The 24,664-nt window shown below is 35.9% G+C and overlaps 1 protein-coding gene across 1 annotated transcript in view; it reads left to right on the top strand.

The window, feature by feature from the left end:
- Positions 1–2,058: 2,058 nt before the first annotated feature.
- Positions 2,059–24,664, top strand: part of LOC135084983 (5-hydroxytryptamine receptor 2A) — a 135,049-nt gene continuing 112,443 nt past the window's right edge. The window contains exon 1 of the mRNA XM_063979747.1: positions 2,059–2,246. The gene's annotated coding sequence lies outside the window, so the exon portion shown is untranslated. The remainder of the gene's footprint in view (positions 2,247–24,664) is intronic.

The raw sequence follows: 24,664 nt of genomic DNA, 5'->3' as shown, positions 1-24,664 counted from the left end.
TAAACGTAACCAGTAACTTTAACTGCCAGAAACTTGTTACACCAAAAGTAGGATGTTTTATCTAACAGAAGCTTTCTTGGCGTGATCTGAAACATCACACGATTGTAATCGGCTAATTAGCCAATTCTAATTAGGAACACAACGAATGGTAGAAATAACCCTGGCCTTTTCAAGGCGAGAGTAAATAGGCACTTGTAGGGCAGATATGTACCATCCTAGACTGAATCTAACACCAGCGGGGCCACTCCGAAACTCCGTTTACGTAGTTTCGGGTATATCTGTTACCGTCGTTCATGCTCGCATCTCGCTTTGCGTAAGAGGGATAGCAACATTCGAAAGTTCGAATAACGTAAACGTAAAGCCACAACCACGCAGAATGATTCGTTTTGCGGACGTCGAGACACACACAATCACAGTATACACAAACGCACTTTAATACATTACAATTTATTATTATTATTATGTACACACACATAGTTTTGTTTTTTAAATATTATCCTTTTATTTATAAATATCTTATCACATCTTTTCTACTTCGTCTATATCGTATATTATTATTTTCTACTACGTCTGTATTTACACTTAAAAATACGCGCACTATTATTATTATTATGTATGTATATTTTATGCAGTATAGGTTAGTGTCCGTGACTCTCACTCGGCATGGGGCACACTGAAAACCAGCGTCGTGGCCTCCCTCACCGGGAGCCACGGCATATGCTGAGTGGGGTCCCATTGCGATGGGCATCGCTGTGCGACAGGGTGGCACTGCTTAATTTACTTGCTCATTCATTGTATGTTTTATGTCACCTCTGTCTTATTTGCTTTTTTTTTATTTTACCTCTTTTGTCTTTTGTGATGTCCATGGCAATAAATGTTTCTTTCTTTCTTTCTAACGTTTTACGGAGTAACCCCGCAGGTGCGAATGCGGTCAGATACCTGCCTTGTCATGCACGAAAATGTATATGCCCACTGTTTCAGCATTATTTATGTCAAAACCGCGTTTTCAGAAACGTAGCCGTAAGCCGTCATCGACAATTAAGTGGGAACGTTTATTAATACGTCGCTTAAGCTATAGCCACACTTAAAACTGAATGAATAATAGTCTAATTAAATACGAGTACTTATATTACAACCGATATCGTGCCTTAGTTTATTTTTAGTCTCATATTGGTACCCATTAAATATTCATAACCACTCGCAAAGAAAACCCATAGAATACCGCTTAAATTAAAAATCTAATCTAATTAAGTTACTAGAATTTTTCTAGGATTTCGTATCAAATCATCTGATCATTCTTAATTTTCTAAATGTTGGTACATTTTCTTCTATTTGATATTTCAAACACAAAACCTATGAAGGTGCCTGAAACTTTTCAACCGACTTCAAAAAAAGGAGGAGGTTCTCAATTCGACCCGTATGTTTTTTTTTTTTTTTTTTTTCTATGTTTGTTACGCGATAACTCCGCCAATTATGAACCGATTTGAACAAATCTTTTTTCGGCGTATAGGTAATACCTCAAGGGTGGTCCCATTTAAATTTAATAATAAAAAAAACAACCCCCAAGGGTGGAAAATTGGGGATGAACTTTTTTATACGCAATATCTCCGCCGATTATAAACCAATTTGAACGATTATTTTTTTGTTGAATAGGTATTATCAAAAGGGTAGTTTCTTGCGAATTTGAAGAAAATATTTCACCCCCAAGGGTGGAAAATTGGGGATGAACTTTTTTATACGCAATATTTTTAATTTTTAGTTTTTTTTTGTGCTTACGCATTTGAAGTCGGTTTTATTTTTTTAAAAAGTTATCTTAGGGCTGATTTTTCAATCGTCGGATAACTTTTAACTGAGGAATAAAGGCACACTGACAGTTTCAGTATGGGAAATATATCAAAATGACAAGTTCTTCAGTTAAAATATTTCTGACGATTGAAAAATCAGCCCTTAGTCACTTTTCCAACGAACCACGACTCTCGGTTCGCGCTTTAGAACCTTAAGCTATAAGCTCGTAACACAACAGGTGCGGCGAGTCGGGCATTCGGCGGCAACCGCCGTGGCAGCCGGACGTCTCAGTGTTCGAAATTCGAAAGCCGAAACTCGTTCTCTGCGGCCAGTGTCGTTAAAAAGTTTTTAATGTTCCCTTTTTAAAAAGTTGTGTCAGTGGATTTGAGTGAAGTTGCACTTACGATTTTTGAACTGATTGGAACGTTTTGTGTTTGAATTTGCCGAGTTCTTCGATAAAGGTATGATTTGAATTTGTTTTAAATTAAGGTTTAATTTTTTTTCACTTGTTTTTTATGTAAGTAACAAAATGTAAATAATTTGTTCGTCTTTAAGATAACAAATTAATTTCAGTTACACCGATTAATCAGATAAAATCTTTATTCCTAATTTTTTAAAGTTAACCACTTTATAATGGGCAAAAATATTTTTAAGCGACTTATTTGAATTTGCATAGATGAAAATTAATCAAAAAAAGATAATGAAATATCACTTTTAAATATTTAAAAAGAAAAGCTACCATATGAATAGTTTAATTTCTGTGGTTTATTAATATCACCAGTCGCGCGATACCGAATAAAATATGCATACTCAGACCATTGAAGTAATATTACTACGTATAGAACAGACATCGCGAACAAAATATGTACAGTGCGGGGTGCGGGGCGGGAATTTGACGGACAGCTGTCAGTCAAATCCATGACTATCAAGTTTCATAATTTATGGCGATAAAATCTGCACCAGAAAATGACGTACTTCATTGATGGGATTGCACGAATAGTGACGTTCCTGCGGTCGCCTCATCATAGACATTGTGAATCGATTGTGAAAATAAACAAATCGGCTAAATTGTGTTAAATTTTCATGGTGCTCAATAGCAAAAAGGTTCAGCTACTTACATTATTTTCTTTTATTATATTGTGCGTTTCCCGTAATGTAATCTAAGCTCCCCTCCCTTAGACTAAAATTAGCCCTCCTAGACAAGTGACAAAACGTAGCAGTTGAAACATTCGAAATCACTTCGCTCTGCCGTTTTTTGGTGTTAGTTACTTCACTCTGTGATGCGATTTTAAAATTACAACTGGCGATTCCGAATTCACAACTGAGGGGACTGAGGCTAATCGTTCGGCGTGCAGCGATGGCGATCAATGCATTTAGGTCTGGTCGCCATCGCTGCACGCCGGCTGATCGCGCTGTGATCGCGTTGGTTTGGCCGAACCCTTACTTGTGCTACAAGTGCGTATGGGCTTCATACTGATGCTTAAGCCATTAATTATTTTTCTTCCCGATTAAAATCTAATGTAATCGATAATCACCTTGAGAATCGTTAACTGGTATTTTCTAATTCGATAAAAAAATTACCCATCTCTAGTTTAAAACTGTCATCCAACAGCGCACGAAATATTATGAGTTATAGATAATGATACCATATTACAGAGGCGACACTTCGTTTACGTTTAGTTTCTGCCTATTGAATTGGATACTGTAAGGAAACATCGTCATCATCATTTTAGCTACTGGACGTCCACTGCTGAACAAAGGCCTCCTCTAATGATTTCCACATCGCCCAGTTGATAGTGGCCTGCACCCAGCGTCTTCCTGCTATCTTCAGTCAGTCCATCTTGAGATTTTAGAAAAATTCCCACTCGTCACGGTAGGAACAAAGCTAGGGATGACCCACGCCTTCACTCCAGAACCAATAAAATAACTGAAAGTCAGAAACTTTCAGTTATTTTATTGTCTCTATTGTTAACTATCTCAGTGGTTGAGTACACGTATAATAGCTGTGAGGTAGAAGTTACGGGACTATTCCCACCTCTCCTTTTCACCGCTGCATCTCCTGTGTAGCTAGCACCTAGACTAGTTGATTTAAAGCCAAGGTATATCAGTTTTTAGAATGACTTAGTGCATCTAAAAATGTAAAATTTTCTAGTTTTTTGTAACATTGAAAAATCTAAAAAGAAGCATCATTTTTTTTACGTTCAAGTGTTTCTAAGAAATTTAAATGGAAGCTTTTGATGACAACGTATTGCTTACTTTTTCAGCTGTCGAACGAATCACTTTTATACTCATAGGTCCTGTACATCGGTAGATTTGGTAAATAAATGAATCCATCCGGACTCAGAAACTAAAAAAATTAAAATAGCTGTAATTTTTTAATACTGGATTTGTCGATTAAATTGATCATATTACTGCGCCCTAACGGGTCGGACACTGGTGACCAGACACACTGTACAATTATTATAATTTTAGCCTATCTCGCGAGCTAGGTGTCAATAATTAGGGTGATTTACTAACTAACCAGTCGCATACGAACAACAGCAGTGAGATTCAAACAAGTTTGATCCATGATGCCGCACGAGCACGACTATTGTGTGAGCCCACCCGTAACCCAAGCTTATTTAGCTTAACACAAGGGGCTAGACGGGACTATTAGTAATTTGTGCAATACAAAGTGCTTATAATCTTTAAAAAAATCTTTTTATTGCTGTATTTAACTTTCCTTTCGTATACTAAATTATGCGTCAGTGTCAAGTCTGCGATTTTTATTCTTTGAAATTTTCGTAAAATGGCTGCCGCCGCGGTGACGCCTTGTAATTAACAAATTAAAATTAAATTAGTGTTTTAAAGTGCATAAATGTACAACTTAATGGTAAAAAGTCATTCCTTGATTTTTACTTAATATGTATCTGGAGTTATTTGAACAGTATTTTCGTCTATAGGATGGCATATTTCAAAAAACAAAACTGCACTCAAGCGTGTTGTCACAGCAACCGCTGAGCACATACTAATTGAATTTCGGTCCATGGACCTATTTGCGTGCCAGAAACAGTCTAGTTGACATGTCTTCTCTAGTACGTAGTACATTATAACTCAATGACTCAGACACAGATGTGTAACCATTGCGTTCCATATTTAAATTTAAATTAATACATTTATTAATTGCACGTCTCCATTGATTTTAAGAAAAAACCAAAAGATTTTATTATGACGTGCCGGGAAAACTGAAGTATTGACCTTTTTTTACAAAAGGAAAGAATCGAACCAAAAATTAATTTGTGGCCAGTATTTACTTGCAGTTAACACGAAATTATAAAGAGGTACATTTTATTTGAACTATTTAGTAGGTTACTACAATAAAATATCGTTAATTGACTTTCGAGCAACGATGGAGGAATATAAGATTTTAGGAATTTTCTTCTATTCAAATATAAATAGTATAGCCTGACCAGGAACATAAAAACCCTCGCCATGTTGCGGAAAATTAATGGTACTAATTTCTTTTAATGGCAACAGTAACTGAAAACTTCATTGACATGTCACCTTGCATGTCAGTCTATTGCTGTCAAAGTGTAAACAAACTTTATTTTAAATGTGCGCAATTGATTTTGTGAATTAAATTGCTAAAATCTTTTTATAGTCGTGAAAGAAAAGTGGTTCACAATGTGTTAAAGTATTTGTCGAAGAGAAATACTAAGGGTTCGGACAATGTTTTCATTGAATAATGTTTCCGACAAAGGTTGTCAAATTGACTGACATGTTTATCGTATAGTACAGTCCACTATGAAAATTAGTTGTGGTTCGTTTCAAATACCTATTTTAAAGTTTTTTGTCACTTTCTAAGTGTTGAATTTTATGGAATTGGGAAAGAAGTACCGAGTTTGAAGCGTTCATGAGCAGACATTGCAGTTGAATATTCAAGTTCTGAATATGATTATTGATGAATAATAAAATAAATCCTACTAACTCGATTGATGGTTTCATTTAATTTATTTAAACCAGGTTACCTATAATAATATTTTTTCGTTAATTTATGAAAATATAAAATTAGCCCGTAATCCTTAATCCTGATACATAAAGTTAATAGCCTATTAATTTAACACAGGTACGACTGTACTCAGTGTTGCACTATCAAATGCAATTGACGCGCCTCTATGCCAGGGTTTTTATGTTCCTGGTCAGGCTATAATTCAAATACAATGCTCACTTCAATAGGAAATTACGTTCTTAGAACCACAACGAAAACCACAGGGGACCTTATTGTTTAAAAAAATATTTTTTTAATGTTCTTGCTGATGACGTCAACCAAAATCTTAAAATAGTAAGTTTCTTGCGAGCGATGACGTCAATTGAAATTGCAATCATTAGAGACCATCTTTAGAAATTCAGTTCTAAAAGATGCAACGTGCTTTCTGAACGTGGAATTAGAAACATAAACGAAATAAGTATAATAATGTTTGATATAAAATGTATCTAATATTATAAAAGGAGAAACTGACTGACTGACATATCAACGTACAGCCTAAACGGCTAAACGTAGACACTTGAAATTTGGAAGGAACGTAGCTTAGGTACCGTAGATGTGCATTAAGAATTCCCGAAATTCCCACGGGAACGGGAATTAGCGGGAAAATATTTTTGTATGAAAAATCTAAACCGCTTAAGTTAGACGTTTGAAATTTGGCATGCAGGTACCTTAGTAAACTTAAAGCTTAGTTACAACAGGATATTGCAAAATTCCCACGGGATCGGGAGTTAGCGGGAAAAAATATTTGTATGAAAAAATCTAAACCGCGTAAGGTAGATGAAAGGGGTAAAACAGGATCCACGCGTACGAAGTCGCGGGCGGCCGCTAGTAAAACATCTTGTTAAAAGAAAGGCTATAAACGGACGTGAGGGTGTTTTTCGTGCAAGAATGCTATCAACACATCTTTTACATACAAAAGATGAGCCATAAAAAGTTTCATGAGTTTGCCTACTTTTTTAGCCTTGGTAATATTTCTTGAAGTGTTATAAACATTGTTTGCTTTTTCAAGTCTGAAGTACACTAGATAGCAAAGATAAAGGGTTGGTTAGAAAATCTTAAATTTCTTCAAAAGCCTGACCGAGTTTTATGAAATAAATACTAAATTAATTTAAGCTTTTTATTTTTATTAAATGTAAAATAAATAAAAATGCGTAGTTTTTCCACTATGTTTTGTTTTGTAAAGCTAGGTCACCTTTGAAGATAATATGGAAGATTTTCTAAGCAATCCTTTTTGATTGCGGTCCAGTGTATATCTTGAACTAGCGGCCGCCCGCGACTTCGTATGCGTGGATCCCGTTTTACCCCCTTAGTAGGGGTGGAGTTTCGTAAAATCCTTTCTTAGCGAATGCCTACGTCAAAACATCTACTTGCATGCCACATTTCAGCCTGATCCGTCCAGTGGTTTGGTTTGTGTATTGATAGATCACTATGTCAGTTAGTCAGTACGTCACCTTTGAGTTATATGTATATTTAGATAGGCATTCCATATTAGATAGACAGGTACTCTTTATAATAGCCATACCACCCATACTAGTTATACACGAAAACTGTTACAAAACGATAAAACTTTAAGCACCTTCTTCGGGCTTATCGTTAACAGCGATCTCTTTCAAACAACCTTCAGGTAGAGGACAGATAGGAGGGTAGTTATGTTTATTGCGAAACGCTGTTGGTGGCAAGCCATTGCATAATCGGCTTGTTAACAAGTGGAGTAAGTATACACGGTAAACTGTATTACTTAATTATTGAAAATCTATAGGTATTATAAAAGCGAAAGGTCACTGACTGATTGACTGACTGACTCACTCATCACGAAATCTCAGAAACTACAAGTGCTAGGAGTCTCAAATTTTGCGTGGGGGTTCCTTTTAGAACGTAGGTGCTAACCCTTGTGATTTTGCAAAAAATAATTCTAAGGGGGTGAAACGAGATCCACGCATACGAAGTCGCGGGCGGCCGCTAGTTAGCATTAAAATTAAAATGAACGACCATGAATACATGAAATTGACTAAATGCGAAAGTATAGGTTTCATGAAAGATACTATTATTTATGTTTAAAACATCGTTTTACATGTTTTTGTGGTTTTCTTCATCGTTCTCTGGCTGTTCAGTAGTGTTCAGATTCAAATGTTATTCAGATACTTTGGGGCTAGCTGGCGCTGCGTGAAATTGTCCAAAGATTTATTAAAAAAATGTAATTTCAAATTGGCATTGTGAGCGCTCTAGATCGATCTGTAAGCTCACTTGATAAATTTAAAGTAAATTAAATTACTAAATTCAAATTCATTGTTGCAGCGCGGCAGCGGCGTTTTTATTATGTGAACGCATGCATCCGCTGTCACATAGTTTGATAATATATTTGGCAGCGCGTTTGTCGCGCTGCTAAATCGCCTGAATGTAAGCGCTCTAAAGGCCATGAAGTTTTACTATACAAAATTATAACGGTCTTTCGCATTTAAATTTAATATCTTACGTGGCTTCCTAAGACAATTTATCAGTCCCTAAGCTCAAATATTAAATATTTTCGACCACAAATTGTTTCACCGAACTGCGCAGTATCGTTTCTAGTTGAATAACTTAAGATCTTAATTAATTTCTCTAAGATTACAGTCTGCGAAGAATGCTTAATTTGCTAACATTATTATAGCCTCCGTAATTTTTATGAGAATAACTTTATTATGCTGAGAGGCTTTCAGGACAATTTGTGTAAGTCTTTCGTAATGTTCACGATAAACGTTTGGAGCGAGGAAGGAATTTTTTGTAGAATTTTTAAGTCGCCTACCTGACCCTACAAAATTTTTAGTCAATTTTTGTAAGGTCAGGTCGCCTGTTCGCGTCTACCTAAAGCCGAGTCCAGACGGGTGTAACGCGTAATGGAATGTATCGTGTAATGTAATGGAAATAGTATGGGCAGCACTTTACATGTAATTCACGTGCTGTCCACACGCAGAATTCGTGTTACATTATACGTAATCCTACATTACACATTACATCAGTCTGGACATGGCTTTGTGTGTCTCCAAACGATAATTATGGAGGCATCTTAAAACATTGGGAAAGCCTTTTTTTTCTATGAATTAACGAATGATAGAAGAGGAACGCGAATAGGGTGGTGATGTCACATGAACGTATCAATTAATAGAACTCATCACGAAATCTCGCAAACTACAAGTGCTAGGTGTCTCAAATTTTGCATGGGGGTTCCTTAAAGAATTTAAGTGCTTACTAACACGGGATTTTACGAAATTCCACCCCTAAGGAGATAAAACGCATGCCTACTTTCAAAGCTAGTAAATATATTATTTTAGCCAGTAGGTTAACTGACAGATAATTTCTTACTACATTAAGCTCGCCGTGTTTATTTTAAATAATATTAAAATATTGTATTTTTAAAGTTCAAAAGTTCTTGACTGACATGACGTTGTGACGTGACGTCAGTGCAGTTAGCTCTATTCCGTGCTAAGCAGTAAGTACTAAGAAAGGTCTAATATAGTTTTCTTAGAAGGCTGCAGCTAATTGGTTAGGCATATGCACTAGACGCCTTTATGAGAGTGACGATGTTAGGTTATAATACCTTAATAACTGCGGTTACTTAACTATTGGATTAGGTAATTGACGCCGATGCTTTCATTCGATTTTATATTAGATACTGTATCTCAATTAACTATTATTGATTAAAAAGCTAGGTAAATAAAATCGAATAACGCAGCTTATCGAATACTAACTCGATTTTCAGGGGTAGATTTTTACAAAACGTAACAGTCCCCAGTAGATTGAAACTATTGCTTAGTAGTGGTTTCTACTATTTATTTTATAACGTTATAAATGCCTATTAGGCGATTTTTACAACAATTTAGGTTTTCCTCAACGTACTTAGACAAGCTAAAATGTTTTCAAATATTTATTTTGTGTATTAGCCAAACACTAATCTCACTTAAGCTCGCAGCAAAAAAGTGGCAGACAGCTTAAAATCACATTGCGTAAAAACAAGTTAGGAAAAACTTAGGCTGAGTCGCACCACCAAACTTTGACCGTAACTATAACGATAACCGGTGATTTTTGTATGGAGTTTGACAGATTTTTGAGGTTTGTTACAGTCAAATTAAGATGGTGCAACCCAGCCTTAGTGTAACAAGATTTTAATTTGGCATTATAACATTATTTCGTTTGCCATTACTGTCTCTTTTATAATTTGTTAACAATATTTATGTCTACTTTATAAAAATAACTTTTATTGAAAAATATAAGGTTTTTTCAGGAACGAGTATTATAAAGATTCGTAATTGAAACAAAATTCGATGGAAAATTCCCGTATTTCCTTAGTGGCAATTTTTCAATAAATAAAATGAACGGATGAAAACATTCAGCCAATATAATGGATGTATTTCTGTAAAAAATACTGAATAATGTTTTTATATTCTTTCTCATCTAATTAATTAATTGATTACAAGATAAAACACGGTCGTCCCACGAGTGGCCATTCAAGTTTGCAAAGTTTGCTTAAAATTAATTAAAAATGCTCCAATAACTTACCTTGTCAAACAATTTTTCATTATGTTGGCGGATGACTAAGAATCCACATTTTTTTTAATATGAAGACGACTTAGAACTTCGAGTAGGTATGGATCATAGTTGAGTAGAGATGATTGAAAAATAGAGTAGTGAAAAAAGAACCAAATGTAATTACTCCTTAGTCATATAAATAAAAATCAAATTTTTCATCATCATCACCTTTGCCACAGTCAAAATCAAATTAATGTGTACCTGCAGGCCTAAGATGCGCGCCGCGATAAGCGGTTATCACGCCATTTTATCGATTTTGTCTATACATTTTAACGTCGATAAAAGTTATCACGGCATAATAAAAACTAAAACCTTATCCTAACAGTTTCATTTAGATAGAGTTAATTTAAAAGACAAAGGTTTTATAACTTTTATAGAAACCTGAAAAAGACTTATCGTCCTCTTTAAAATTCAAATAAATAATTTTCATTTTCATTTTCATTCTACAATACTAGGTTTTGCGGTCATTAACCGTTCTTAAATATGGTATTTGCTATATGGGAAATATGTTAATCCGAAAGAAAACCTTAGCATTCATAAAATATTTTGATAATTATTCACCAAGTTTCTTTTATACAAGAGCGCTAAATGTGAGGACGTCATTCCCAAGTTACAACACCATTGTACGGCGACGCTTTATTTTTACATGTTGGCCCAACGCTATAAGCCGGCACCACACGTTGGCCAATTTGGTCCCAATACCACTCGTCCAACGAGTGTCCAAAACAGTATTGGTACCAACATTGGCACAAACTATTTTCTCCACGCGTTGGACGAGTTCCGTTGGGACCAACATTGCGGCCAACATGTAGAGCCGGCAATTCCTTTTTCAACCGACTTCAAAAAAGGAGGAGGTTCTCAATTCGACCCGTATGTTTTTTTTTTTTTTTTTCTATGTTTGTTACGCGATAACTCCGCCAATTATGAACCGATTTGAACAAATCTTTTTTCGGCGTATAGGTAATACCTCAAGGGTGGTCCCATTTAAATTTATTAATAAAAAAAACAACCCCCAAGGGTGGAAAATTAAGGATGAACTTTTTTATACGCAATATCTCCGCCGATTATAAATCAATTTGAACGATTATTTTTTTGTTGAATAGGTATTATCAAAAGGGTGGTTTCATGCGAATTTGAAGAAAATATTTCACCCCCAAGGGTGGAAAATTGGGGATGAACTTTTTTATACGCAATATTTCCGCCGATTATGAACCAATTTTTTTTGGTCTCAGTGTACTGCCTACCTTCAGTGGTAACATCAAGGTAATAATTAGTTAACTAAAAAGCAAGAAATAAGTAAAATTTTATAAAAAAAAATAAAACCGACTCCAAAAAACCTACACTAAAACGTAGAAAAATAATTACTAATTACCTACTTATTTATTAGGACGAATTATTAATATTTATGTAGGTATACCATGATTGATACTTCTGGAGTCGGTGCCAAGATTATGAAACATTTGTAAAGTTTGCCTGCACCGACTCCAAAAGTATCAATCATGGTATACCTACATAAATATTAATAATTCGTCCTAATAAATAAGTAGGTAATTAGTAATTATTTTTCTACGTTTTAGTGTAGGTTTTTTGGAGTCGGTTTTATTTTTTTTTATAAAATTTTACTTATTTATTCTCTCATTAGGGTGTATCCAAAAAGTTCCTTGCGCAACAGGATTACTGTGAGGTTGGAAATAACACTGACGCTTTTCCCTTTGTGGCTGCCCGTTGACGTAACCCTCTGTGGTCATCAAGTCATGAAGCTTTGTTTTGCGGTGGAAATGAAAAACACGAATTTAAATCTATGGCATGGGATATTTGTAGAGTGAATTTTAGCGGTTTATAATGATTTATATTCTGATTTACATAATAATATTTATTGGTTGTATGTTTTGAGTGTAGTTAAACGTGAACTGCTTAATCCAAAAGCCAGTTAGCTGAAATCACTTTGGGAATGTGCTGAGAATATACGAGTGGAATATAATAGGGAGTGTTCACAAATTGCAAGTATTTTTTTGTGTATTTCATTTGGTTCTCCATAACTTTTAAATACAATTCTGTCACACACTTAAAGCAACTTGATATCTTATTCAGGAATGTATCGTGCAAAGTTCTCAACTCCTCGATAGTTTCCCACTAAAGCGCCATCTATCGGGTAAAGTGAAGTTTTTGCCGTCGGTTACCAGAAATTAATGCTCCTTGGGACTTTAGTAACGTACTAAAAGTTACTTAATATTCATTCCGGCAATATTAACTTCCAATAAATCTTTGTTCGAGCATGTTACAGCTTTTCACTTTCTCCCAGTGGTGTTTTCGAAAGATATGAAATAAAATCTTCATTTTTCGTAAGATTCTACATTACCTAATGCTTGCCTAATACAATAAAAACCTATCTGTTTTTTTAACGTGTAGACTATCCTATTGTATCATGAAAAAAAAAACACTTTTTGTGGAATTAAAAATTGATAGTTGGAGAAAAGTCTGTAAGAAGTCATGTTAACAGACAATGGTTGACACGTCACTGCTAATGGTGTTTAATTTAAGGTCTGGTTTCCACCGGAGAAGTGGAAATAATGAAATCTGATTGGTTATTCAAAACACTAACTCCGCTCCGCTCTGCTCCACCTTGGTGGAATCCGTGCCTAACTCTAAAAAACTTGTCTCCAAGTTCAAGTAAGTCTACTTGAATGAACGCCATTATTAAACCAAATATTGATTTCATGAAGACAGCTGTCCCATTCACCGCCATTATTACCAATGATGTCACAACTTATTTCAAGTCCCATTACTTTTGATACTATCAGGGGTGACTCGGCCGTCGGTCCTCGGGCAAATCAATACCTATTATCATCCACGTAGAGATAATTGATAGTTGACTAAAGCACTTTTAACTGGCGCGTTCAAGGCTTCATTAATTACAGTCATTTGTATTCTGTGTTATTTCGATTTCAGGAAAGAAAGTTATTTATAGGCCGGTTTTTTGGCCTTTTATTGCGTTGTGTAACGTCTGTATTCACAAACATCACTATGAGGTCTCACAGTGCGCGTGGGCGCATAGGGTCACACACGAACCAATCACAGAGCTCTATTCAACGCTGTGCGTTCGATTTGCTGCTTAACTTAAGCAAGCATCGTTTGTGAATACGGGTGTGAGTGTGGAAAAAATTTCCGCTCTCTTCAACATTTTGTGCTGTTGAGTTGTGGTAGAGAGTTTTGGGTGAAGTACCAGTCTATATTTGGCTGATCTTCTATGCTGTCTCGTCGTAGCAAAAAAATCCAATAATATATTTATTTTAAAGTACGTTACATAGGTACACCACGTATTTCAATGAATTATATTTTTGTATAGATAGTAAAATGCCAAAACGCAAGACTATCGTAACTCGTAATGCAACATTCGTGTAATTGCGCCAATAAAGTAGCTTTAAAAAAACTTTTTCAGGACACCAATTGATCATTAAAATGGCCGTAAAGTGACAATTAACATGATATTTTAAGCAAACTTACGAACTGTCGTTAGAACGGTTTTCGACACGCAATGTCGCGAATTTGCGTCATCAACTTTGCAAGCGATTTATATCAAGTTTTAAGTCACAAACGTTTTATTTATAGCTTTCAGTTAAATATCAATATAATCTACAAGTTAACTGTGTGAATAAAAGCAGCTGTAGTGTATTTTAGACACAAATACCTACCTACGTCAAAATTATCAATAAATTAGGTATTAATAAAAGCGTTTTGTTGGGATTGTGTTTGGTTGACTTTTATTATGAAGTAGTGTATGGATTTTTTGACAAGGTTTCACCAATCGTGGCCTTCCTCACCGTGGGCCACGGCAACGGCATATGCTGAGTGGGGTCCCATTGCGATGGGCATCGCTATGCTACAGGGTGGCACTGCTCAGTTTACTTATACTACATACTACTCTTCCATTGTATGTTTTATGTGCTTCCTATGTCTTGTTTGCTTTTTCTTTTATTTAACTGTTGTCCATTGCAATAAATGTTTCTTTCTTTTTTTCAATAGAAACAGGGAAATTACAGAATAAGTTTATGAAAATTTTACAAAAATAAATTAGTAGATTTGATGACTTTTGTGAATTTGGTAAAATAATAGGTTATCAGCTGATACTTAATTAATTTGTCTGACAATGCTTTTGCTAAAAATTTGGAAGTATGTGAGTTCAAGTAATTTTTAATCCTAACCATAAGTGCTGGAAATATTGATTCATGAATATGCAAGAGTCGGAATGTGATAGTAACTTTAAAAACCTAGTAAGAATCAGTTTCCCTGGTCAGACACTTAATTCATTATATTATTATGTCAAATAATCAATCATACCTATCCTTTAGCAAACGGCCTACTTAATTATTTCAAACGATATAATTATTTTATTCATAGCTAATATCACTGAAGAGAAATTAGAAAACAAAGAAAGTCAATTCACACAATATAAACAAAAGTCTTTGAAGACAATTCAGTATTCAAAACGTAGCGCCCGGGTTTCATTTTAACTTCAGCAAAAGTTTCTGTATAAAACGCCTAAAATTCTCATTGTCTCCGAGACAATAACGTCCACACAATCCTGCAATGTTGTCTGTATATTTGTCGTTTAAGTTTCCTTAGCTCTACACTTTTCATACCTAATATCTTTTTGGTTTCTTTCTTAAATACTTACAATTTTGTTTTTCTCGTCAACTGTTCCAGATTTTTTCTTTAAACCGGATTTTCTCGGTTTACACCGGGAGCTGGTTTTAGCCACAATTTAACATGCTTGTCTAAACCTATCTCTACTAGTATTTTACAGCTAAATACTATAATAAATTAAGCATATTTTATGCCTATCCTTAGTTTTTAAGTATTTAAGCGCGTTGAAACTTATTTAATTTCTAGTTTTTCAAAAAAATATGTCACAGTTCTGAAAAGTTTTTAATCTTTGCTTTCATTCGCCAACATTTACCTAGGGCGTGGTTTCACTAGTGACTAGTTTCAAAAGAAGCGAATCTCGTTCCGTTGCATTCGGGCGAGCGCGTTCCATTGATCTCTATTGTATGCGCGACCTTACTGGTTGGTACAGATGATAGCACATCAGAATGTACATTTTTGTCGCAATATAGCACTTATTTCAACTGAATAAGAGTGTTCAGTGTTCAACTTGACATGATGTCGACTGTGCTGCGACGCAATCTGCGATGAAATGGTTCAGACGGACTATTAGAATAAATGTTGTGGCATCTTTATGTAGTTGTAAAAGGTTCTATTTTGCAAATGTGCCGTTGACTATACAACTTACAGAAATATATAAAAATATTTGTGCAGATGATACAACTATGTTGTAATCTGAAGTGGCAATAGACAGGGCACATAGTACGCAGAACTGACTGCCGATGGGGCAGCAAGGTTCTGGAGTGGAGGTCGCGTACAGGAAAACGCAGCGTAGGACGTCCACCCATAAGGTGTTACATCATAAAGGTAGCAGTAAGGCGCTGGATGCAGGCCATTCAGTTACTCCGTGATGCAAGCAGTGCCGATATATTGGAAGGTCATAAATAAGGTACATGGTAGCAATCCCTAATATTATTCTAATGTTCATCATCATCATCATCATCTCAGCCATAGGACGTCCACTGCTGAACATAGGCCTCCCCCAATGCTTTCCATGCTGCCCGGTTGGTAGCGGCCTGCGTCCAGCGCCTTCCTGCTACCTTTATGATGTCGTCGGTACTGGTAGGGCAAAAAAAGTATGAGACATGTATAGGCTCCTTAAGACCATTTGACGATTTGTAAGTACTAATTTAAATAGTCTAAACAAATAAAGATAATTTTGATTTTTGATTTTGTCGGTCCTTTATGATTCTTATGTTAGTGACCATGAAAGTTTAAAACAATATATCAAATCATATTTAGCTTAGCACAATGCCTTAACTATTAATAATTCAAGTGTAAAATTAAATATTTTATCTCCGATGTAGTGTGATGATAGGATGAGTAACAAGTCTTTTGTCAATAAAAAAAGTACAAACAGCCTTATAAAAAGTACGTTTCACGTCTCAAAACATTGTTACAACTCAATGTTGTGACAATAGAATCTGTGTGAATTTCTTTTCGCGAGAGCTCTTTATTTTTCCATTCCACCTTTTCATTTTCTTTATAATTGAAGCGGTTCAAACCGGTTTCAAGTAGAACGTTTTTTTTTGTAGTATGTTATAAAAGAGAGACAAATAAAGAATCTGAAGACGTTGTTTCGTTAAGTTTGTGCGATTGAAAAGCTATTATTTTTATGTCAGTACATTCTAGTAAATTGTTTTCTATTGTAACATGAAGACATTTTATGTAGAGTTTTGATAAACTTTCCGTAATGTGATTCCTACTCGATGGACCGACGACCTTCAGGAAAATGGCTGACAGTGGCTGAAAGAAAGGAAAGATCGTTTCTTAGCGTCCAGAAGTGGACTGTCATAGGCTGAATGATAGAAATATTGCTGATTCCATGCTTTTGTTCGTTTCAGCCAAATGACGTTCACTGCTGGACAAAGGCCTCCCCCAAGGTTTTCCACAAAGAACGGTCCTGCGCTGCCCGCATCCAGGCTCTTCCCGCGACCTGCTCCATGATTCCATGCCTTACGAGTAGGAAAATTCTTCCAAACTCTATCTACTCTAAGGAGCAACAAATGAAGTCATTAAAACAATAACATTTTTTGTAGGAATGATTTCCAATTTGATAAATTTTTGTGTTTTATTCTACTGGCCTCATCATCATTATCATCATCTCAGCCATAGGACGTCCACTGCTGAACATAGGCCTCCCCCAATGCTTTCCATGTTGCCCGGTTGGTAGCGGCCTGCGTCCAGCGCCTTCCTGCTACCTTTGTGATGTCGTCGGTCCATCGTCGCGCGCTCTACTGGCATAGTATTCAAATTGATCAAAAACTTTAGTGGTGTACGTGTGAAAATGTAACAGAAAGATAGAGTCACTTTCGCATTTAATAGTATAGATGTTCAAAGTCATACTTCTTATATTTTAGATATTAAAAAAAAAGAATTAATTTTTTAGCTAACCTTTTCCCCATTCTACTGTCACATAACACAAGACGATTGCGGCTACAACCTTAACATTTACCGGTCCCCAAGAGCCGAAACCTTAAGCTAATGCAAAATCAATCCTAAACTCATTACCGTAAGGCGTACGTAGATTTAGTACATACAGGTGACTCACATTTGACTTTAGATACATTTCTTTTGCAAAACTAGTTGTACCGACAGACGTTGTCCCGTCTTAAGGAAAAATAATGTTATAGTTTTTTTTATTTTCCGCGCAAATTTCAAATTTTTTGTCTTTTCCTTGCAATAACAAGCAAGGTAAAAAAAAAGAATTATAGAAATCGGTCCAGGCGTTTAAGCGTGATGCCATGACCAAAGAAATTTGAGATTCATTTTTATTTAAAAGACGAAGAAGAAGAACCCATATTGTGCAAATAAAGACTTTGATTTGATGGTACTTATAACAACTGAATATACTTTAATTTTTAAGTTTCCACTAGGTGTCCTTGGTGTGATGTCTTCTATACCATTAAAAAGGGTTCTTCCTGTCGTTTCATCCAAAAAACGTCTGCTTCTGCAAAAAGACCTTCCCCAAGGAGTTCCACAATGACCGGTCCTGCGCTGCCCGCATCCAGGTGCTTCCCGCAAGCTTCACTAGATCGTCGGTCCGCCTACAACCCGACAACAACCCGCTCAAACAAACTGCGTACCTCACTGGAATGCAATTCTCCCTCGCACTTATCCGCACACCTCCCCTCGTTCGCCCTGCCCGTACTATCCGTTCGCTTTAAGTTTGCCGCTGGCGATGTGACGTCACTCGAAGGGAATAAATAATAAAATAAATAAATAAATCTTTGGACAATTTCACACAGCGCCAGCTAGCCCCAAAGTAAGCAACTTAATGCTTGTGTTATGGGTGCTAGCTTAACGGATATACTACTTATATACTTTTTTTTTTTAAATACATAAATATTATACATAGTCACACCCAGACCCGTCACAGAAATTAAAATTCATCATTTCAATTTCTGCCCGGCCGGGAATCGAACCCGGGACCTCTCGGCATAGTAGTCCGTTCTGAACCACTACACCAAACGGCCGAATAGTCTATAAACTATAACAAACTATATTTAAAATATTATTTATTTATTATTATTAATAAAAATTGTGTATTTGCGTAAAATAAGACACATTAATTGAGTGTAATCACTAACTGATTGCGTTTAATCGCGGTTGGGAGGGGACGCGCATTCCACGGACCGGCAAACTTAGCGCGAACGGGTAGTATCAGAGTGTCGAAAACGTCACGGCCGCCAGGTACGCAGTTGACCGGGTTGTAGTTTTAGAGATAATATTGTGCAACTGCGTCAACTCAGTCTACGTCACCTTAATAAATATATTGGAATAATACATAAACGGATACCTTTCATAATGAAAGGACGTCACAATTTTCCGCAGCACTTTGCATAGGTCGCGATTACGTAAATCTGCTACCCACAGGTGAAGGTTCGATTTCTTCGCTGCTACAATCAAAATGTAGTCAGTAGTATTTATTTTAAAATTTCCAGTTAACTTTGCGTTGAAGGTATCCAACAGTAGATCTGTAGCAAGAAAGCGCTGGTTGCAGACTGATAGCAGCTGCCAACCGACAATCTGGAAATCATTGGGATAGGCCTATTTTCAGCAATAAAACGTCCTGTGGCTAAAATGATTATGATGATGATGTAGTTCCCCACAAAATGCAGGTCTCAGTAGCTGAGTGACTTCACTTGACCTTCACTGGTTGGGTTTTTATTGGCGCTCAAGCTGTAGATCCTGGCTACACATGAGCAGCAAGAACACAGCATGCAGCGGTAGGAACGAGAGGTGGGAATAATCCGGTAGCTGAGTGGCTCGAGCGGTCGTCAGCCCAACTGAGTCAGACGGGTCCGTGGCCGAGTCCCCCAGTTTTCGACGCACCCGTGGTCGACGCCCCCGGTCAGTTAAATTCGATTTGAAGCAATTTTTAATCAAATGTACAGTCAGGCACAAAAATGTTTATAAACTGTGAGAAACGAAACGTTTTCAGCTTCGGTCTTCCCCTCCCCTCTCCTCTCTCGCTCTGCGGTGTACGCGTCGTTTGCATAGAGATAATGTGATTGATTGTAATGGTGTTAAAGGTAATAAAAAGCCGTACCATTAAATGTGGGTTTTATTGAAATACGTCAATGGCGACGAGGCCCAGAACCAGATCACAAAATCGAGAGAATAAAATCAAAGAAGTTAAAGAATCTTCCAAAATCACGGAGCACAAAATGGCGGTGTGCGGCGACATAAAATCATTCGCCGGTGAAAAATGGGACGTCTTCGCGGAACAACTGGACTGTTTCATGATAGTCAATGACATTCCAAACGAAAAGAAAGTGCCACTGTTAATAACAAAATTAGCACCGGAGGTATTTGAAATCCTGCAGTGTCTATGTAGCCCTGTCAAACCAAACAAACTATCCTATGAAGAACTATGTTCAAAGTTGAAAGAAAAGTATGAAAAACCACTATCTACGGCTGTTGAAAGGGCTGAGTTTAGGCGACGTAACCAGTTACCTAATGAAAAAATACAGGACTATGTACTGCATCTGAAAAGATTGGCTATAAAGTGCAACTTCAAAGACACAGATGATCAAATCAAGGAAAAATTCATGGATGGCGTTACATCAAAGGTTATTAAATACGAATTAATGAAAAATGCAGACAACAGGTCACTAGAAAGCTGTATCGAATGTGCTAGAAATATAGAAGCAGCCCTGATGCACAGTGACCCTTCACCTGAAACCTCAGAAGTATTTTACAATAAACAAAAGGATTACCAAAGGACAAAACAACAAACAACAACCAAGGGACAGAAAAGTTACAGACAAAGGAACCAGCAGTGTTATTGTTGTGGTAAAAATAACCACTTGAAAGCGGAGTGTTCTCTAAGAAATAAATATTGCTCGGAATGTGGTCAAGAAGGACACATATTCAGAATGTGTGAAAGAAAGCAACGAAAAACCAACATTTTGGAACTGGAGACTTCAAAGCCTATAGAAGAAAATGAGGAGGCAATAGATTCTATTAAAAATCTATATGAAGAATATGAGACATATACCTTTAATAGTGTAAGTAAAATACCACCACACTTTATAACCTTAAATGTGAATAGTCAAAATATACCATTCCAACTTGACACAGGTTCTGATGTTACTGTCATTCCATTATGTGATAAAAACAAATTCTTACCAGACTATGCATTACAAAGTTGTAAAATATTGTTTAAAAATTTTGATCAAAGTGTGTCACAACCATTAGGATTAATTTCAAATATACCTGTAATGTTTAATCAGGAATGTAACATTTGAATGTATTTGTTGTACAAAACAATTGTCCTCGAATCATAGGTCGTGATTGGTTGCAACTTTAAAATTGTGGCCTCCTAAAATAAACAATGACCTTTATTTTGGAATTAACAAGGTACAATCTGTTTCAGACGCACAACAAATCATAAAGAGCCAGTTCGCAGAAGTATTTAGCCCTGGTTGGGGAAATTTTAAGGGTAAAGAAATTAGCTTAAAACTAAAACCTGATTCAAAACCTATATGCCTGCCAGTTCGTCGAGTACCATTTGCTCTTCGGGAAAAAGTAAATAATGAAATTAAAAGGCTTTTGGACCACGATAGAATTGAACCAGTTGAACAAAGTGAATGGGGTACACCAGTGGTTCCTATCCTTAAATCAGACGGATCGGTAAGACTTTGTGGGGATTATAAACTTACAGTTAACAAATGTTTAGAAGTCGATCACTTTCCTTTACCTCATGTAGAAGATATATTGAATTCTTTAAAACACGGGGAATATTACTGCGAACTAGATCTCAAAGAAGCGTATTTACAGGCACGTCTTAGTCCTGAAAGCCAAAACTGCACAACTATTGTAACAGAGGTAGGAACATATAAATATAAATATTTACCATATGGTGTAAGCACAGGGCCAGGATCATTTCAACGACTGATGACAAATAAGTTGCTTAATATACCAAACACTATTGTATTCATTGATAATATCTAAATAAAAGGAAAAAAATTGCAACAAACATATGATACACTATGTGCAGTATTGACAAAATTACAAGAGTGTGAATTCAAACTTAAAATTGATAAATGTAAATTATTTACAAATAATATAGAAGTTTTTGGTTATAATGTAAACAAAAATAGAATCAGCATAATTAAGTCAAATGTTAAACCTTTGATTAATGCCAAACCACCAACTAGTTTAACCATGCTGAAATCATTTTTGGGAAAAATTAACTATTATAATCGTTTTTTAAAGGACATGGCTACTGTAATAGCACCTTTATATGATTGTACTAAGAAAAATAAATTTATTTGGAGTTCAGAATGTGAAAATGCATTTAATAACATAAAAAAAAGACTGGCTAATGCCAATAATTTACGACATTATGACCCACAGTTGCCCATAATATTAACTTGTGATGCGTCAGATATTGGTTTGGGTGCGGTGTTGTCAAGTAGAGACGTTGATGGTATTGTCAAACCCATTGCATTCGCTAGTAAAAAATTAAATGATGTAGAACAAAGATATTCTACCATTGATAAAGAGGCTATGGCTATCATTTTTGGTATAACAAAATTTTATAATTATATTTACGGTCGACATTTTGAACTTGAAACAGATAATGCTGCTCTAACGCGAATATTAGGACCTACCAAAGGAATACCAAAAATGGCAGCCAAGCGGTTGCAACATTACGCTATTTTTATGTCAGCATTTAACTATAAAGTACGTCACATTAAATCCACTGAGAACCCAGCTGATTATCTATCACGCACGGCAACCAAAACAGAAAATATAAAACATGTTAATTCATTATGTGTAGATGAAGTATTAAGTTATGAATGTTATGTAAATGATTCCAAAATCGGCACTATAAACTGGAAAATGATACAACAAGAAATTAACAAAGATTTAAGTCTAACTAAGTTGGTTAGGTATATGGCAGATGGGTGGCCAGTCAAGAAAATGATCCCAAAGGAGCTTTTACCATTTTACAATAGAAAGGAAGAACTTTCACTTGATAGAGGATGTGTATTTTGGGGCTACCGCATTATAATCCCATGCACACTTAGAGAACATGTCTTAAAATATTAACATAAAAGCCATTTTGGAATCATACGTATGAAAGAGATAGCCCGCTCATATTTCTGGTGGCCTAGTCTAGATGCAGAGATAGAAAATATTACTAAAAACTGCCTTGTTTGTCTGCAAAATAGTAAAACACCCTCAAAAATTCAGAAACCATGGCCTCTGCCCCCCTCCTCTTGGTATAGAATTCATGCCGACTTTCTGGGCCCATTTTATAATAAAATGTATTTGGTTGTGGTCGACAGTTACTCAAAATGGCCAGAAGCTTTTGAAATGGCAAATATTACATCAACGCGCACTATAGAGATATTCAAGTCGCTATTTTCAAGATTTGGGTTACCAGTACATTTAGTTACAGATAATGGAAGAACCTTTACTAGTAATAAGTTTCAGGAATTTTGTAAAGAGAATCAAATTAGGCACACATTTACACCACCTTACCATCCAGCCACAAATGGCGCAGCTGAAAGATTTGTTGACACCTTTAAATCAGCAGTAACTAAAATTAAAGAAAGTGGCTATAATTTATCATCAGCAGTCAATTTGTTTCTGTCGGATTATAGAAATTCACCCCAGCGCACTACGGGAGTGGCGCCAGCTAGAATTATGTTAGGGAGAGAAATCCGAAACCGATTTAGTCTATTGCGACCGCCCCCATTGGAAGAGGTAGTCAGGGAAAATGTTGACAAACGGCACCAAGGAAATCGGCAGATTCAATTTAAAGTAGGACAAAAAGTAATGGTTAAAGACTATAGGAGGGGAGCTAAGCCATGGACTCTAGGATTGGTGCTAGAGGAGTGTGTACCAGGTATGACCTATATCATAGATGTAGAAGGAGCTCAGTGGAAAAGGCATGTTAATCAAATGTTGCACTGCTCACAGGAATTAGAGTTACAGTGAGGCTAATTCCTGTGAACAGTGGCTCTAGTAAAACTACATAAGTGATTTTAATATATAAGTTTATTCATTAGAATAAGTGTGGGAGAGTGTGAGAAACGAAACGTTTTCAGCTTCGGTCTTCCCCTCCCCTCTCCTCTCTCGCTCTGCGGTGTACGCGTCGTTTGCATAGAGATAATGTGATTGATTGTAATGGTGTTAAAGGTAATAAAAAGCCGTACCATTAAATGTGGGTTTTATTGAAATACGTCATAAACGAATAAATATTTATTAGGCCAGTAGAATTAAACACAAAAATGAATCTAATGAAATGAAAATAATTCCTACAAAAGTTTTTTGTTTCTTACTGCTGCTGGTTTTGGGTTAAAATTTTGCTCCTAGATTGCATAAATAGCGTCAAACATGCATAGTTTAGTATTGTGAAACTTTTTTCGTTGACTGTACTTAGTGCAAAAGCCGAAAAAAATATGACATTAAATTTATTTAAATCGGGGGCGTCCACCACGGGTGCGTCGAACACTGGGGGACTCGGCCACGGACCCAGTCAGACTTTTAATAAAATAATAATGATAACAAAATATTTTAAATTTTTGATAAGTCAGTATTTTTTTGTAAAATTTACGCTGCCATGAATCCATATATACAGGGTGGAATTTTGTAATGCCACCTGGAGGGAAAGTACTCTTAATACTGTAGTAGAACATTTTACTGAAAGAAAACATTCCTTTATTTTTGAAAAGAAAGAGAACTGCATTCAAAGATTTTCGAAAAATTTTCGAAAATTCTCTACCATACCATACAATCTCCTGTACATAAATTAAAATAATTTAAGATTTCATGGTTTTCCTTTCATTTGATTTATCAAGTTTGTTAGAGAGATTTCATCCTTATGCTTAACCCTAGCGATCGATGCAATAAAATACAGGGTGTAATTTTTAACAGATTTTAGTTGGTTCGAATCCCGGGTGTAGCAAGCAAATTTTTGGAAATCTTTGAATGCAGTTCTATTTCTTTTCAAAAATAAAGGAATGTTTTCTTTGAGAAAATTTTTCTATCTACAATATTAAGAGTACTTTCCCTCCAGGTGGCATTACAAAATTCCACCCTGTATAAAAGAAAGTCGTGTTAGTTACACCACTTATAAGAACGGCTGAACCGATTTAGCTGAAAATT

Source organism: Ostrinia nubilalis, chromosome 2 (genome assembly GCF_963855985.1).
Source record: "Ostrinia nubilalis chromosome 2, ilOstNubi1.1, whole genome shotgun sequence".
NCBI classification, from domain to species: Eukaryota; Metazoa; Arthropoda; class Insecta; order Lepidoptera; family Crambidae; genus Ostrinia; species Ostrinia nubilalis.
The sequence above is the reverse complement of the archived record's forward strand: the minus strand, read 5'-3'. Positions and strand labels throughout refer to the sequence as shown.